Source organism: Arctopsyche grandis, chromosome 9 (assembly GCF_051622035.1).
Source record: "Arctopsyche grandis isolate Sample6627 chromosome 9, ASM5162203v2, whole genome shotgun sequence".
In the NCBI taxonomy this organism is placed as follows: Eukaryota; Metazoa; Arthropoda; class Insecta; order Trichoptera; family Hydropsychidae; genus Arctopsyche; species Arctopsyche grandis.
In genome coordinates, this window is record NC_135363.1 from 17,296,017 (window position 1) to 17,311,684 (window position 15,668).

A 15,668-nucleotide genomic window follows, 5' to 3' on the forward strand; every position below is an offset into this window, starting at 1 on the left:
CACACGTGTATACGCATCTATGCATGTGGGTGTGTGGGTTCGTAAATATGTACGTTTTATGATATATATACAGAATTTGTATATGCGAGTATCGGTAGAGTGAGATGCGTGTCTCTCCGTTCGTATTTTATGTGTGTAGTTCCGTACGCGCGTGCGAGCGCTGCGACAGCCCCGCTAGCACTGAACACACGCTGGACACACTGGCCGCCACTGGAAAATCTCCGAGATGTCGAATTTGGGGGGGGCGTCGTCGCCGCTTAGGGCTCCGCCCTCCTCCCCCCGGCGGTGACCCCCCCGCTTGGTGTGGTCGTGGAGAGAACGGCCGTGCAAGTTGCGTCGTTCGCCGAGAGATGTGGGGGAAGCTGTGCCGTGCGGTCGGGAAAGCTCGCTCGCCGCTTCCGCTTTTCACTGGGGATTTTCCGAGTGGGTTTAGAACTTCGCTGCATTGGTGCAGTTGCTCGAATGCAATGTGCGCATAGCGTTGCACCGTAATGGTATAATACATTGCGTATGTACTACATCGCGTCCTTAGAACACAATGGTGACCCAATTGTTCAGAAATTAAAAATATGGGTCGTTATTTTGAAATGTGCTTTTATATGTAGAATACTAGTGGTTTTTTACCCGGCTTCGCTCGGTATTTGTAATATAAACCGCTTAAACATGACTAATCTTATAGTAAACATTTTATTAAATTTATTTGTTTAGCATTATTTTATATAAATTTATTTGAATATTCATTTGTTTTTTTTTTTTTTTAAATTGACAGTCACGAACAAACAAACATATATACTAAGTCACTTTAGAAATCATATGTATACCAGAATCTGGCGCCTGCGCCCCCGGAGCCTTCGGTGCCCCCTGGAGCCGGGGGCGAATTTATTTGAATCAAAAAGAAAATATATCGTCATAGAAACTTACCTGTTTAAAAAGTTACGAACGAACAATACATATATACATACATACATATACATATATGTATTGTATATAATGCAAAGTCTCTTTCGAAATTATATATTAGATGATAACAGAAATAAGGCTGCAAAGGAATTTAAGATTTAATAGTGTGTAAATTTTGCCCAATGTATTGTTTAGAATGAGGCTAGGGAACGTTCCAATAATCTTGATAATAATAATAAATATGATTTTTTGACAAGGAATTTTCGTAGGTAATTTTAAAAAGTAAAAAAAAAAATAAAACGTATAAATGCATATAATCAGGACCATGCCGTGCTATGATAGAGGCGCAACCGCATCAGGCGGCATCTTAAGGGGGGGCGGCATAAGCTGCGAAATCAAAATATAATTTGACTATGAAGAAGCTGTTGATGAACCCTTAACAAGGAAGAATAAATTTAATATGGACTTTTTCAAAAATATTCTGGACATTAACGTTAATTTTCTGAATGAACGATTCACGCTTCAGGAACCTACATATAGCAAATTTTAGTAATTTAAAACTCAAGGTTATATGTAGATGCAAAACGTTAGAAAATTATTGTACGAGTCTCCATTTAATACTTTCGGTCGAAAATTAATCATATATAAATGTTATATAAATTATATATGTAAATGATAATTATGCATATATGAAAAATATACAAATTATATGTACATATATAAATGATCTTCAAGAAGAATTACGGCTGTATTTGGATATTTTAAATTATTTGTGCCAAAATAACTTAATTACTTTGTATTTGAATATTGTTGTAGCTCTTAGAATTTTACTAACACTCCCTGTCGCTATAGCTAGTGGGTAAATAAGTTTTTTCAAATTAAAATTGATAAAATATTACTTAAGAAGTTCAATAGGTCAAACAAATCTTAGAATTCTATTGAATCTACATTAGCTGCCACTCTAGACTACACTTCCATAATTAACGAATTTGCTAAAATTAAAGTTAGAAAGGTAAAACTGTAGTAGATTGTTGTAGTTGATTGTCATAATTGATATCATTATTTTAAAGTGTATGCGTAGTTTATATATTTTCAAAATAAAAACAGTATTCGTACATTTTATACGGGTTTTTTTTTAATCACAATCGAAGGTTAGAAAAAACATTTTGGGAGCGGCATTTAAACATATGGGAGCGACTTAAATCATACTGAAAAAATTTTCCGCAAGGCCTGTATATGATATATGTATATGTACGTATATAAAAAAAATATAAAGATAAAAAGAGCAGAAAAAATGTTCTATTTTTGGAAGTCCAAATATATCTGCTTTTGAGATGTTATGTCAAAAACAATACAACTAAAATTTCCTTCAGTCACCAAACGAAGCTTAAAATATATTTTATGATAAAACACAATTTTTAAAATTGTTTTGCTTAGTCTATTTTTGTGTTCAATCTAATTTGACTGTAATTACGATCCTAATTAAAATTTGATGCCAGTATTTTTCTTTAAATTCAATTTGAATATCTATTGTCTATCGATTCCATTATTTATTGATGATTGTCCAAGTCGAAATTATGTCACCGAAGGGGCGCCCAACTTCATAATTACCTGCGGTGTGTTAAAAATGTACGACACGTTCATGTCATATTATTTTATTTTTAAAAATTTTATTTTATTTTTATAAATTTTATTTTTTCTTAACAACAATTTTTGCCACCCCCCAAATCTGCCGCTCCGGACATTTGCCCGCTATTGCCCGGCTTACCCCCCCCCCCTGGGTCTGGACCTGAATTGGTAAGAATCGTAATCATGAAACTATTCTATTTAAACAAATAAAAAAAATACAATTTAATAGTTGAAAACGGATTTTTGATATTGACAAAGTGTATTTCCCAAATTTAATATATTTCGATTTAATATATTTAGTTAAAATGTGATTCATCTATCGAACGTAGTTATTACATATGTATGTCTCAATGGATTAACCATCCGGTCAAAATCAGTCAATATGTATTCTGTTTTGCGTTGCATTCCGTTTCTTTCATCCACTTTTTGAATATGATTCACAGAACCTAGGTTTTCAAAGCCACCTGAGTTTGGTGTATTTCATTCACAGTACTACTTATTGTGAAAACGCCTTTCGACCATGAATTCGAGTTGAAAAGTCAAATTATTGTTTTGAGTGCATTCTTGAGGTTATTGTAATATGAAACTCTTTTCTACAATTCTTAATATGAAGTAATATTAACGCGTTGTTGAATCCTTAAGCATTCTATACAAAAATCTGAGCTGTTAAAGCTAATATATATGTATATGTACATATGTAACTACTGGCGAGCACCAGTGAAACTGTATTTTCGCCTATACATAGAAATAAAATTTATTACAACTGGTAATAAATACTCTTTGACGGTAAGTCGGTAACATACATACACATAATACGTTGATATTATATTTTAATAATAAAAATTATATGTAATAAAATGATTGATATTGTGATGAATGACACAATGAAGTAATTTTGAATGAATGGCTTTTTTCAAACGAATAATCGTGGTGTAAATTAAGGCATGCATAATGTGTACGTACGTGTGTATAGTTCATATACATATGTACATATATAAATCAAAGATGAAAAGATTCTCAAAACAAATAATATCAATTTTTGTTTTGAAACATTTCAAATGTCTTGGGAAAAACGAATCTCCCCCTTTCTCACAGTGTTTTTGCGAAAAACCGGTATACATTTTTGGAACTTTTATTATTATATATGTATGTACTTTATACAATCTGTAACTCTTATTTTTATTTTTCTTTCTTTCAATTCCGATGCAACTTATGGCATTTGAAAATCTCTATGGTCTTCTTTTCCATGACCAGATTCTAAAAGACCTGCATTTAATTATTCAACGATTTATCAGTAAATTAAATAATTTGTCAGTAATATATAAAAATGGTCAATTTGTATTATAAATGCTCTATAGGTATTGTTCAGTATGTTTGTGGTCAGTTAATAATTTATAATAAATGGTCTGTAATTAATTTAATCAATAGTCAGTGATTCAAATGGAGGGCACTCAAATAAACAGTTCGATGATGTATTTAAGATAATCTGAAATAGAATCGCTGTACGATCTAAACATTCATGTAATAAAAATATAGGAAAAGGGGTTCAAGCTGAAAAATAAAATGCAAATAAACAATTATCTGACAGTATTAAAAAAAACATACGAATATATTAAAATTAGTATTGTTCAAGTAGAAGAATTGTGTTTGGACCATACCGAGATACCAGAATCAGAGAATTCAGCACATGTGGTGTCAAAATTTAAAATATTGTTTTCTACTGTCCACTTTTATGATTCTTTTCTGACAATTTTTTTCATTTCCATATTTACTGACCGTTTTTCTACTTAATAACTGACTAAAAAATTTGTTGCCATTCTAAAAGTTCATCAATAAAACCAGTTTGTAGTTATATTTCAGCTTTTCCGACTTTCCACAACATTCATTACCGTGACGAATTTAAATATCTTATATGTTTATGCTGAAGATTATTTTAAATAATAAAGCATTATTTCTATTTCTTATTATATTTGTTGGCTTTTATCAGAACATTTTCAGCTTTGATTTTACGATATTTGATTTCAATATTCAATATAGAATTGTTGCTTCCGTTCGATTGATTGTATTTATTCAATGCTCTATATCTCGAAATATCTTGAAAATTTCCACAATTGTATTGTTACGTTTTATTGGAAACATCCTATTCTTCCAACTCGTGCAACATTTGTTTATAAACGGTTCGAGTTACATAAGGCTACCAAAAATAGATATTGATTGAAAAGGATTTGATTATATTTAAAAATATATATATTATAATGGTGAAACTTTGGCGGGTAATTTAAATTTTAACGGTCTTCGCGTAACGGAACCTGGACGATTCACAAAACGGGGTGAGTTTTTTTATTTATATTCACCTAAATATATTTCTGGCGTATTATGCAACGGAAGCACAGAAGCCAGATGTTAAATAACAAAAAAGGAGTGTATGTACCTTCATTCAACGTGTTTTATTATTTGTACTCAGGACATAGGACTGTTGAGAGCAAAAAAATATATATGTAAAAAATAAGCGTGATGGAAAATCAACGGTATCAAACGAACCGGTTCCTCTGTGTATTTCATTTTTGGTATGTGTGTAATCGAGATCGTGTCCGATTTTTAACAATTGATTTCTCTTTATAACACTGCCCTATATTTTGGCAGAGATATTCGCAGTTGCCGAGTCGACCAACCCTACGTATTTCGCGCGCAGTGACCCAGAGTTGACAACAAAGCGTACCTACAGAATCATAAACATGCATACATGAGTTTTCCAAACGTTCGGAAAATTTAACATTTGAATTAACTATACATATCGTTTGTTACCATGACGGTTAGAATTTTCCAACGTTAAAATATCAAAAATAACATACACAATCAGGATCATTATTGCATAAAATTTATCACAATTTACTTCATGATACATAATGGTATCACCTTTAAGCTTTTTCCTTTCCAAATCACATTTTAACACATGAAACAAACTATGCAATATATACATATGTACATATATAACCAGGAGCATGGACTAGTTGTTAGCATATGATGCTTTCGAACAAAGTGGTCACGGGTTCGATTTTCACTGGTAGCTGCCGGGCAGACCTTGGATATGTGTCTCCAGGTCGATCAGAGTTTGCCAATTTATCTGATTTTCATTGAAACGGTTCCTACACATTGGCATCCCTGACCTATTTCGCAAAAAATCGAGTTATTCAGCATCTCGATTTTTCGCTAATTTCTATAAATGCTGTGCAAATTTCTCCATAACTGTGGATGTTGATTGTATTTGCCTTGTATAATTTTTACAATTTTTCTGTACAATGTTTGACCATAGATGTCGTATTTAATAAAAAATATATAATAATTGTATATTTATAATTGATATTTCTTGGTCTGTATGTATATAGTATATTCATGGCATTTCAGCGATCTACATATAATGACGAGTTTACATGATTGATTAAAAATAAAATAAGTATAGATAATTGTAAATATGCTACAGTCCAAGTGTATATTTCGGTCGTTCATAAGTATACTAGTTTGTTCGTACACGAACCAATCTGGCCAGTTATATTAGACACAAAAGAAAAGTTTACTAGTTCGTTCATACACAAACTACTAGACATAAGTTTAATTATTCTCAATTGTTTATTCCATCACCTACATAAATGTGTATGTATGCATGTTTTCTAAAATATTGTAATATTTTAAAAATTAGCAGAAACGGGAATTATAGCAACGTTCTAATGTGGTTACCATAAGATTTTCTTTTAAATACTTTGAGATCTCAAAGGCCTTGACAGCTCAAAAGTTTTGACAGCTAAAAGTTTCATGCGACACCTGGTGAAGATATCTTATGACTTTTAGCACTTAAAATAGAACTAATAGTTCGTGTATGAATAAACTAGTATTTTCATGAACAAACCGGAGTAAACACGGACTGTAATACATATTTATGGATTTTCATAATTTTTTAACAAACTTAAGTGAATTTCTTTGTGCAAGAACCTGTGGAAATATTTTGAATGGAACAAAAAGTACCGTCTAGTGTTTCTATTATATTTAAAAAGTTCTAGATTTCCATGAAGGTCGTAAACTTTCGTGAAAAGATGCTCCTCGAGAAGAATGGGCAACAACAAAGAAGTAAAATACAGGTACAAATAAATCAACACAGTACTTAAATTATTCATTTTAATGGGTTTTGTAAATAGCATCAGTAAAACGGACTCTTTCTGTAGGTATTCCTCTTGTACATACATACATAGATGCTTGATTAACATGCACTGTGCTCAAATATGTATAATATAATATTTCCCTATTCTTGGAACACGTTCTTTGGCGCACATATGTATGTATTTACAGTTCATTTGCACATTTAATAAGGATGCAAAAAAATAAATATAAATTTTTGTGTGTGCGAGTATACCTGCTGATTACCATCTTGTATACATACATATGTACATGTATAATAAATATGTACACGAAGTGTACAAAATAGCAATGTATCTTTATGCACAAATTTCATATCGGAATGAAGTGTAATCAAAATATACTAAATAAAAATTCACGTTTTTGAATTTAACGATTGAGTATCTTAGTCTCACTCGGCATAACTTTATATCTGTTTAGCATAAACTCGTATATCTTATTTAAACCTTTTTTCTAGTCGAGTATACCACAGTAAATAATGCTAATTAATCTCATATTGCTTTTTTTAAGTATCCGCAATTTCCAACTGCTCTAAAAAAAATTATTATTTAACGTGTTGATTAAAGTTGTTGTTTTTTAATTAGGTGCTCAAGTATTTAAATTTTTCATATTTTATTTTATTTCGTCGGAATTATTAATATGTATTGCAATCAAAATTAATCACATTTAGCGGTAAGATGAACGTTATCAATGTCGAATAAATTATTTTAACACTTTGTGATCGGGTAGGTCGCGCGGCCGCCTGAAAGGCGAAAGCGGGCATGTTTTCGCGATATTGCGGTTTACTCTCAATACTCGCTAAAACCCGTATAACTCTCGAAGTTCTCATTGTATTTAAATAAAATTTTTGATTTGTACTCACCAGTATCTGCAGATTATATTTATGAACACCACAACACAAAAAAGTTTTATTTTCACTTGTAAATACGTATTGTTTTATAGTTTTAAAGTTTTAATTAAAAAATGGCTTATAACATAAATAATAGTTCTATACAATGTTTAAAAATGATAATTAATAGTTTACGCGTGTATGATATCTATCAAAGCAGGTACCTTTATGAAGTGGAACGTTACAGAACTCGCAAAAGTATCGGGTTTCACTGCGTTTCTTTTGTGCGGTACACACACGACATAGTCGAGTTGGATATTTTTTTGTGCCGCTTGTCATTATGGGCCGTAATTTATGACTTCGTAAATCCATAGATAATCTTAGGGGATGGTCCTTTGTCGGTGCACGCTTCGTTGGTACTGGTGCTGGTGCAGGTGCATTGTCTGCAAGTGGCATTGGTGTATTACTAGTACTACAATGTGCTACTGGATCGATGGTATCATTTATGATTTGTTGGTTTATCCAACTCCGTGCTACAGCTAACAAAAACAATTTGTATTTAATTTTTTTTGAGTTCATGGTATTGTAAACTCTATATGAATTGAAGAGAGCACAATTCATTAGGTACATGACCGTTCTCTTTGTCCATTTCGTCGTTTTACGTAATATGGAAAAGTATGATAAATATTGGTCTGCACGATCCACCCCCTTCATGTATTTGTTGTATTCTGTAATGCAATTTGGTTTCATTATCTTTTCTCCAGTTTTTATATTTATTTTTTTCGTTACGGCAAATTGAGCAGAATGAATGGTGGAAATCATTCTTACGTCCTTTTTGGACTTCCACACTTGAAGAAGAATATCCTTTTTTCTACGGAAAGTCATTTCATTCTTTTTTAGTTTTACGACCCGTAAATCTGCTGGAAGACCTCTATTGACTCTAATTGTTCCACAAATTCGAATTTTTTTAGTCAGCAGGAATATACTCACATTGACACTATTATAAAAATTGTCCATGTAAACATGATGCCATAAGTTCAAATGCGGAGTAAGCACCGATGTTATCGTATTTATTAGTGATTTTCCAGTAGCTGAATAAATTTCAAAATTGCTGATATATCCGCTGACAGCTTCGCAAACCATTCGAACTAAAATGCCGTATTTTGTTAGTTTTCCGGCATTATACACACGAAAAGCCAGTCTGCCTCTCCACGGTATCATGGCTTCGTCTAGAGACAGTTCTTGTGTCGGCTTATACACAGTATTAAATTTTTCAATAAAATAGTCGATTATGGGTTGAACTTTGACTAATCTTCCAGAAGTTGCATTTATTTCCTCGTTATTTGAAAAATGCCACGCTCTCCATATTTGGCGAAATCTGTCTCTAGACATAACGGTTGCAAAGAACGGGGTCTCCAGCATCGGATCTTTTATCCAATAATCATCCCTTTTTTCTTTTTTTATATGGCCCATTAGCAAAATTAGGCCTAAAAACTTTTTTAGTTCCAACAACGTAACATCTTTCCACTTCAGAGATTTTTTTAAATCTTTAAATTTGTCGATGTTTTGACGATGGTACCTGTTCGATTCGTTCACCATAAATAATAAAATATCATCCCCAATGAACAATTTTGTAACGTCACTAACATTTTCACTATCATTGGGGAAGATTTTGATTCCAGTGCTGCCCAAAAATGTTTCTAACACTGGCACGGTATCACGGTGTGACCACGACATGTTTTCAAAATCACTTTCATCATCCGATTCCGAATCACTTGAAACATGCCGCAATAAACGAGGTCTTTTAGGACAAAAACTTTCTGATGATGAATCGCTATCACAATCTTCAATATCACTTTCACCGTTTATTGAATTATTATCGGCAAATATTTCATCCTGATCATCAGCTCGAGAAGCCATTTTTACGGATTAAAAATTTAAATTCACGAAAGCGACCAAAAGAACCGAAAAGGTCAGCGTTTCACGGTAAACTACATCTGGATTTAATTTTGGGGTGAAATAGGAAGAAACAAGGGAAAGATTGAAAAAAATGGGTGTGACAAATTTGAAACACATGTTACGAGTTTAAATGGTTCCACGAGAAAAAATATATAGAACAGGTTCCGATTTTATCATTTGTATATGAAGTATGTATCCAGCTAAAGAGATGTCGTTGATTAAAAATATTTTAAGTACACGAGTTTCCTCGTAACCCGAAGTCCAAGAGCAGACTACGTGAACACGAGAATTCTCGCGACCCGCCATCAAGCGCTGGGTACTCAAACACGAGAATTCTCGTGACCCGATCACAAAGTGTTAATGTATACGAGATATAAAGTAATCTTTGCTTGCTTATTCGTGAACATATATAGCGTTGATTGAAAATATATTGTTATATATTAATATTTTAACGTATCCAATTAGTAATACATCCGATATAAAAGATTGAGAGATGCTTTACGAGCCTGTAAAACAGCCATAAACACGACCATAAGACGCAGTGGAACCCAAATAAAACGACTGCATATAATGCGTTGTAAAAAAATAATGCAATACCAAGTTTGAGAATACACATGTCTCGACATCATTATTAGGGTGTTTATTTTCCTTGAAATTTAATTTATAAAATTATTCAATATTACATTAGCAATCATTCGATTATGAATATTTCAATTCTTTCTTATTCCAAAGGTCTAAAGTGCCTTCAAAAAGATACGAAACATTTTTTTTTCTCGATACCAAAAATTTCCATAAGATAATGCAGCGAATGCAACTCACCTTTCTGACTGTTCATCCATCATAAAGTAGCCTTTTCGGAGTATCACACAGGTAAGTTGCATTCGAAAACCAGTCGAGGCTGGCCACAGCAACCTTCGCGAACAGGACCGTATTGGATCAAAATTTCGATGGGTAATGGTAAGAACTCACTCAAAAGTGCGGTACGAGACGTGTAGCTGTGATAGACGTGTCTTCATGTCATTGTCAATTCTTATGATCTTATTATTTTGATAGGTTTCTCCTATATTACTTAAAATAGTTACTCTTCTCGATCATTGTCAATACAAGGATAAAATATCATATGAAACACTCCAGGGGGTGAGGTTTGCGAAGAGACGCGATGATACAGATTTGACCTAGCAGCATTGTTTTATCTTGCATGTGCAAAACTATCTAAAAAAAACACGTGTCGTGGACTTCTGTGTGTTTTCACCTTTAAAGGTAATTGACACACAATCCTACGGCACGGCATGCCTAGGTTAACTCCAGCCGTAAAAAGGCGTATCCTCATGTCATTGTTAATTTGTGCGATCTTATTATGTTCTCCTACATTTCTTCAAATGTGGGAACCACCGTTATCGATCACTGTCAAGAATAAAATACCACTAAAAACACTCCAAGGGGCGAATTTTGGCCTGATGTATGTAGATCAGGCGTACTATCGTTTTTTTATAAAGTTTTTAATAGTTCCACTTTGTTTACAAGCTTTTCATTAGCTTCACTCTATTAGTTCAGTGACACTCCTCCCCGTCAAAAAATTGTGATCTGATTTTTTACATATGCAAAACTATAATAAAGCACGTGCCACGTACCACTATGTGTGTCTACAACCTTATGGTAAGAAAAAATTGAATCGTACGGCATGGACGTGCTCGTGGTTTCCAGCTGTGATGGGCGTATCTTCATGTAATTTTAAATTCGTACGCTCTTAATATTTCGACAAGTTTCTCCTATATTTCTTCAAATATGGGAATCACCATTATTGATCACTTTAAACCTAAGTTAATACCAGCATAAAATATCACCAAAAACACTCCAGAGGGCCAGTTTTGTTCTGGATAACGACAGCATAGATTAGGCGTGCTAGCTCTTTTTTCCATATGCAAAACTATCTAAAAAAAAAAAAAAACATACCCCGTACCTCTCTGTGTGTTTTCATCTTAAGCAATTTCAACCTGACGACCTCATATGTACATACATATATGTATACATACATATGTGTATACATACATACAAAAATTATAACAACTATCTACAGAGCCGTAGCGATGCTTTTGGCGAGCTTGGCAAATATTAAATTTGTTGCCCCTTTAATATTTTTTCATTAAATTTAAAGAATTTATTTAATTTAAAAAATAGATATTTATTGAAATATTTAAATTAAACATTTTAAAATAAAATTACAAAAAAAACAGGTTATTATTTATATTATAAATATCCCACATTGACAATTTCGCAATAAATATAATATTATAAAAGGAATCAATGCACTTAAAACACAATTAAAATTTCATGATTTTTATTTCTTTTGTCGTTTATTTATCATTTATTTTAATTTATACAAATGTTTGTTTCAAATAAATGTTTCTTTATGTAAAACCATATATCTGTTTTGACCGGTAAACAATTACATTATTAACAATTTAACTATTAACTATTACAGATACAAAAACTAAAGACAAATTTTCCGTGAATTTGGCGTTAGAAATGTTTGTTATTCTGTTATCAAAATTTATATTACTTGCTAATTCAATTTCTATTGATATATGTATATATTTTTAATACTATAATTTAAAAAAATTATAATTCAATTTATTGCAATATTCAGTAACTTTTACAAAAATTTCATCTAAACTATTTTCTCAAAAATTCTTAAAATCATTATCGAGCCCCTGAATTATGATCTATAAATATCTTGTTCTTTATGCTGAAGTGCAATATTAACCTTATTCCATTAATCAAATGTGAGATTCCAAAGATTTAAAAATTCAAGAAACTTATAATTGTACATTTGAAAGTAAAATGGTTTCGCAAGTGAATGTGAATTAGCAAAACTATGATCGTATTTTATGATGTTTATTACTGAAAGTACATATGTATTTCCTCATATCGATCGTGAACTGCTTCCACTGCTTTTGATTTTGAACACCATCTCGTATGCGAATGTTTTTTCAACTTAATTATGATGAACGTTGATATTTTTTCCCATATATTTAATAGACGATGAAAAAAAATTAAAAAGAGTTTGTAAGGTTCTAAAAATTTCGTTTGTTCGGTCAATTTCTCAGAACTCAAAAGTATTAAAAGTAAAACATGCATAACGCTCCCTCGAACAAAGTACATAATTGAAACATAATATGTACGAATATATATGTATGTACATATGGATATTTCAGAAACACATCGAATTCTTCTTAAATTTTAGATTATTAATTAAAAAAATAAATATAAAATAGGCGAGGGGCGCCTTCGGCGCTCCTCGCATCGAGCGCCCTTGGCACTCGCCCATTTGCCATAGCCTCGCTACGGCACTGGCTATCTATAAACCATCATACATCTTTTATTAATATTCAAAAATATATATACTTTGTCTTTTAATTCTTGAACAGCATTTCCTATGAAAAATATGTATGTTGAAAAATAAGATTTATGACACAAAATATTATAATATGTTTATTAAATTGACCACCATTAGATTTTGTGATCGATATTAATGTTTAGCACATTCACATTTTTGACAGACTAATTTGAAGAAAAAAAGCAAATGTGGTATTTTAAATGCTGTATTATAAAGTATGTAAGCATTTATCAAGGTTGTATGCTCGATATGTACCAACCTCTCGATTGTATGCAACATGCAAGATAAAATGTATCTAAATATGTCTTTACGTTGACATAATAATAATAAGTGTACACATATTATGTGTACTAAACTTTTGATTCGACCCTGCATATGAGGATAATATCGTAAAATACAACCTTCAAAAATTTCATATCACTAATCGTCTCCATTAGTCATCTGACCAGCAATGGGTCAGCGTGGCAAATCAACCAGTTTTCAATTTTGAACATACATATGTATGCAGTGGCGGACTGGCCATACAAGCGTACATGCCCGATGGCATGTGGGCCCCACTATCCGTTAGAAAATATGGGCCCTCAGTAAAATTAAATAACTTTTTAATTTAACTATTTCACGTGTGTAAAAATTTATAGGATATTGCACTTTGGGACCTAGAGTTTGGGTATTTCAACAAAACAAATTTCTTACGATATACACAAACAACTAATGCCTGCTTTAACAGCCCAAGGATCGGTTAACTTTTTTATTAGGCTCGAAATGTAAGTTTCAACATTTGCGTGGGCCCTTTTACCGGGCCCATTTCCAACCTCAATATTATGCATATACCAATACCTATGTAACAACTACCTACTGAAATAAAAATGGGAATAAACAAATTTCCCTGAATAATATAAACTGCTTAAAACAATTTTGATAGGACGATTCATCATCAACCAGCGATTTAAATTTACTTCATACATACTTTCAAAATAACATTTGATTATACTTCGACGATATAGTAAGATTTAAATACACAATTTTAAACAGTTTCCGAATATTAAATCTATTCCTAATCTAGACAAATCCATGTATATAGAAACATAGGATAGGGGCCCCCTCCCCAAAATCCTGATTTTCGATTAACATTAATTGAAAATATTATGCATTTTTTGTTTTCAGGGACGTAATTTGGGGGGGCACTCGCCCCCCTAAATTAAGGAATAGTGTGAATTTAGAAAATATTATGGATTTAATGATTAATGAGATACTATGGATCTATGAATGCTGCGTTTATTTCTTATGTACATATGTTACTTTTGGGTAACTAATAAAATAAACGCTGCTATGTGCTTTGAAAAAAAAAGATTTTATTATTTTGAAGCAAGTATATTTTGGTTTTTAAGTGGTATGCCATTAGTAACATTCTTAGAAATTGTTCATCCCATGGAGCGAATCGTTAGAAAGGTCCCCTTTACTTTATTTTGTCTCAAAAACAGATGTGTATCGTTTATTTTTCCGAATGTTCGTATATTTTTTGATATAGTGATACATTTTGATGGTCGATTTTTGTTAACCATGTGAAGATTTTTGGAAAAAAATTTTCGCCTGCGGCGCTTTTTTGACTTTTTACATAATATTTTTTTAAAATTATTTTTTCAAAAATAAGCCTAATTTTTTCATATTTTATATTTTCCATTTTTATTCCGATATAAAAAAGATTTTTTGAAAAAAAACTCAATTTGACCAATCTTTGCCTGCCCCCCCAAGAAAAAGCTGAAATGACGTCCCTGATTGTTTTCTACCGAAAGTAAAAGCCGCTTTTATGCCGCATTCTTTTATGATGCATTATATTCTTTGGCCAGGAAGGTGCATTGGGTTTACCTGTTAGGCCTTCTTGGTGTAAATTAAATAAAAAAATAAATAAAAAATAAAAATAAATAAATAAAATATGACAAGGATTAAAACGAAATATACAATGTAATTTATGGATCTATTTTGCTTTTGCCATTTTTCTTGTACCTAAATTTGTTTATTCCCATTTTTGAAAATTTTATTTATTTTTTGCCCTTGATTTTTAGCGTGATGGAAAGAAGAAAATTTTGTTATATGGGGGGGGGACAAATTTTTTTAACCCTGGGTGGGGGCCCCCTTTAACTCCTGGCATGCACTGATTTCAGTCCCAGTCCGCCACTGTATGTATGTATGTATACAATCATACAGATACATTCGACGTGGTGCAAAAGTCATGCACATTTCAATTGAGTTTTTACGTAACGGAAGAGCGTCGATCCGAAAGCTATCATCTTCGTCGCCGGAGAAAGCACACTAATCAATCTCCACCGACAGGCATCATCGTATCATAGAGGAAAAATTGATTTTTAACCCTGAAACGACCGCAATTTCGTTTGATACCGGTGCATGAATACCGGTTTCTGAATTTACGGGCCACAATACGGTACCTTTCGTGTCGAAGCGCGCCATAACTGAACGGTCCGAAAACCGGTCGACACTGTTCAAAATTAAACTGCGGAAAACAATATTCGAACGATGTGAAAAACCGAGATTGTTGATATGTTGCGTGACATGATCATGACAAGTCGATCTGCGTGCTTGTAAAGACTAGAAATCATTCTCAGACGGGCTCGTTAATAGCATAAGAATTCTCACAAAGAGCAATAGTTCAAACTTGACGGTATGGTTAACAGTTAACCTAACTAAAACCAGATGAAAATTGTAGATTCGATGAAAATATGTATGATTGATGCAACTTAAAATTTGGTA

At 32.3% G+C, this 15,668-nt stretch overlaps 2 protein-coding genes across 3 annotated transcripts in view; both read right to left on the reverse strand.

Annotated features, from left to right (window-relative positions):
- The window catches only part of E23 (ABC transporter G family member E23), a 71,865-nt gene extending 71,663 nt beyond the window's left edge, over nucleotides 1-202 (reverse strand). Inside the window, exon 1 of one of the 2 annotated variants that reach the window (XM_077438225.1) lies at nucleotides 54-202. The gene's annotated coding sequence lies outside the window, so the exon portion shown is untranslated. The remainder of the gene's footprint in view (nucleotides 1-53) is intronic. The other variant, XM_077438226.1, reaches the window with a different exon arrangement.
- The window catches only part of LOC143916946 (uncharacterized), a 572,328-nt gene that overhangs the window by 502,897 nt on the left and 53,763 nt on the right, over nucleotides 1-15,668 (reverse strand). Inside the window, exon 2 of the mRNA XM_077438252.1 lies at nucleotides 938-1,039. The gene's annotated coding sequence lies outside the window, so the exon portion shown is untranslated. The remainder of the gene's footprint in view (nucleotides 1-937; nucleotides 1,040-15,668) is intronic.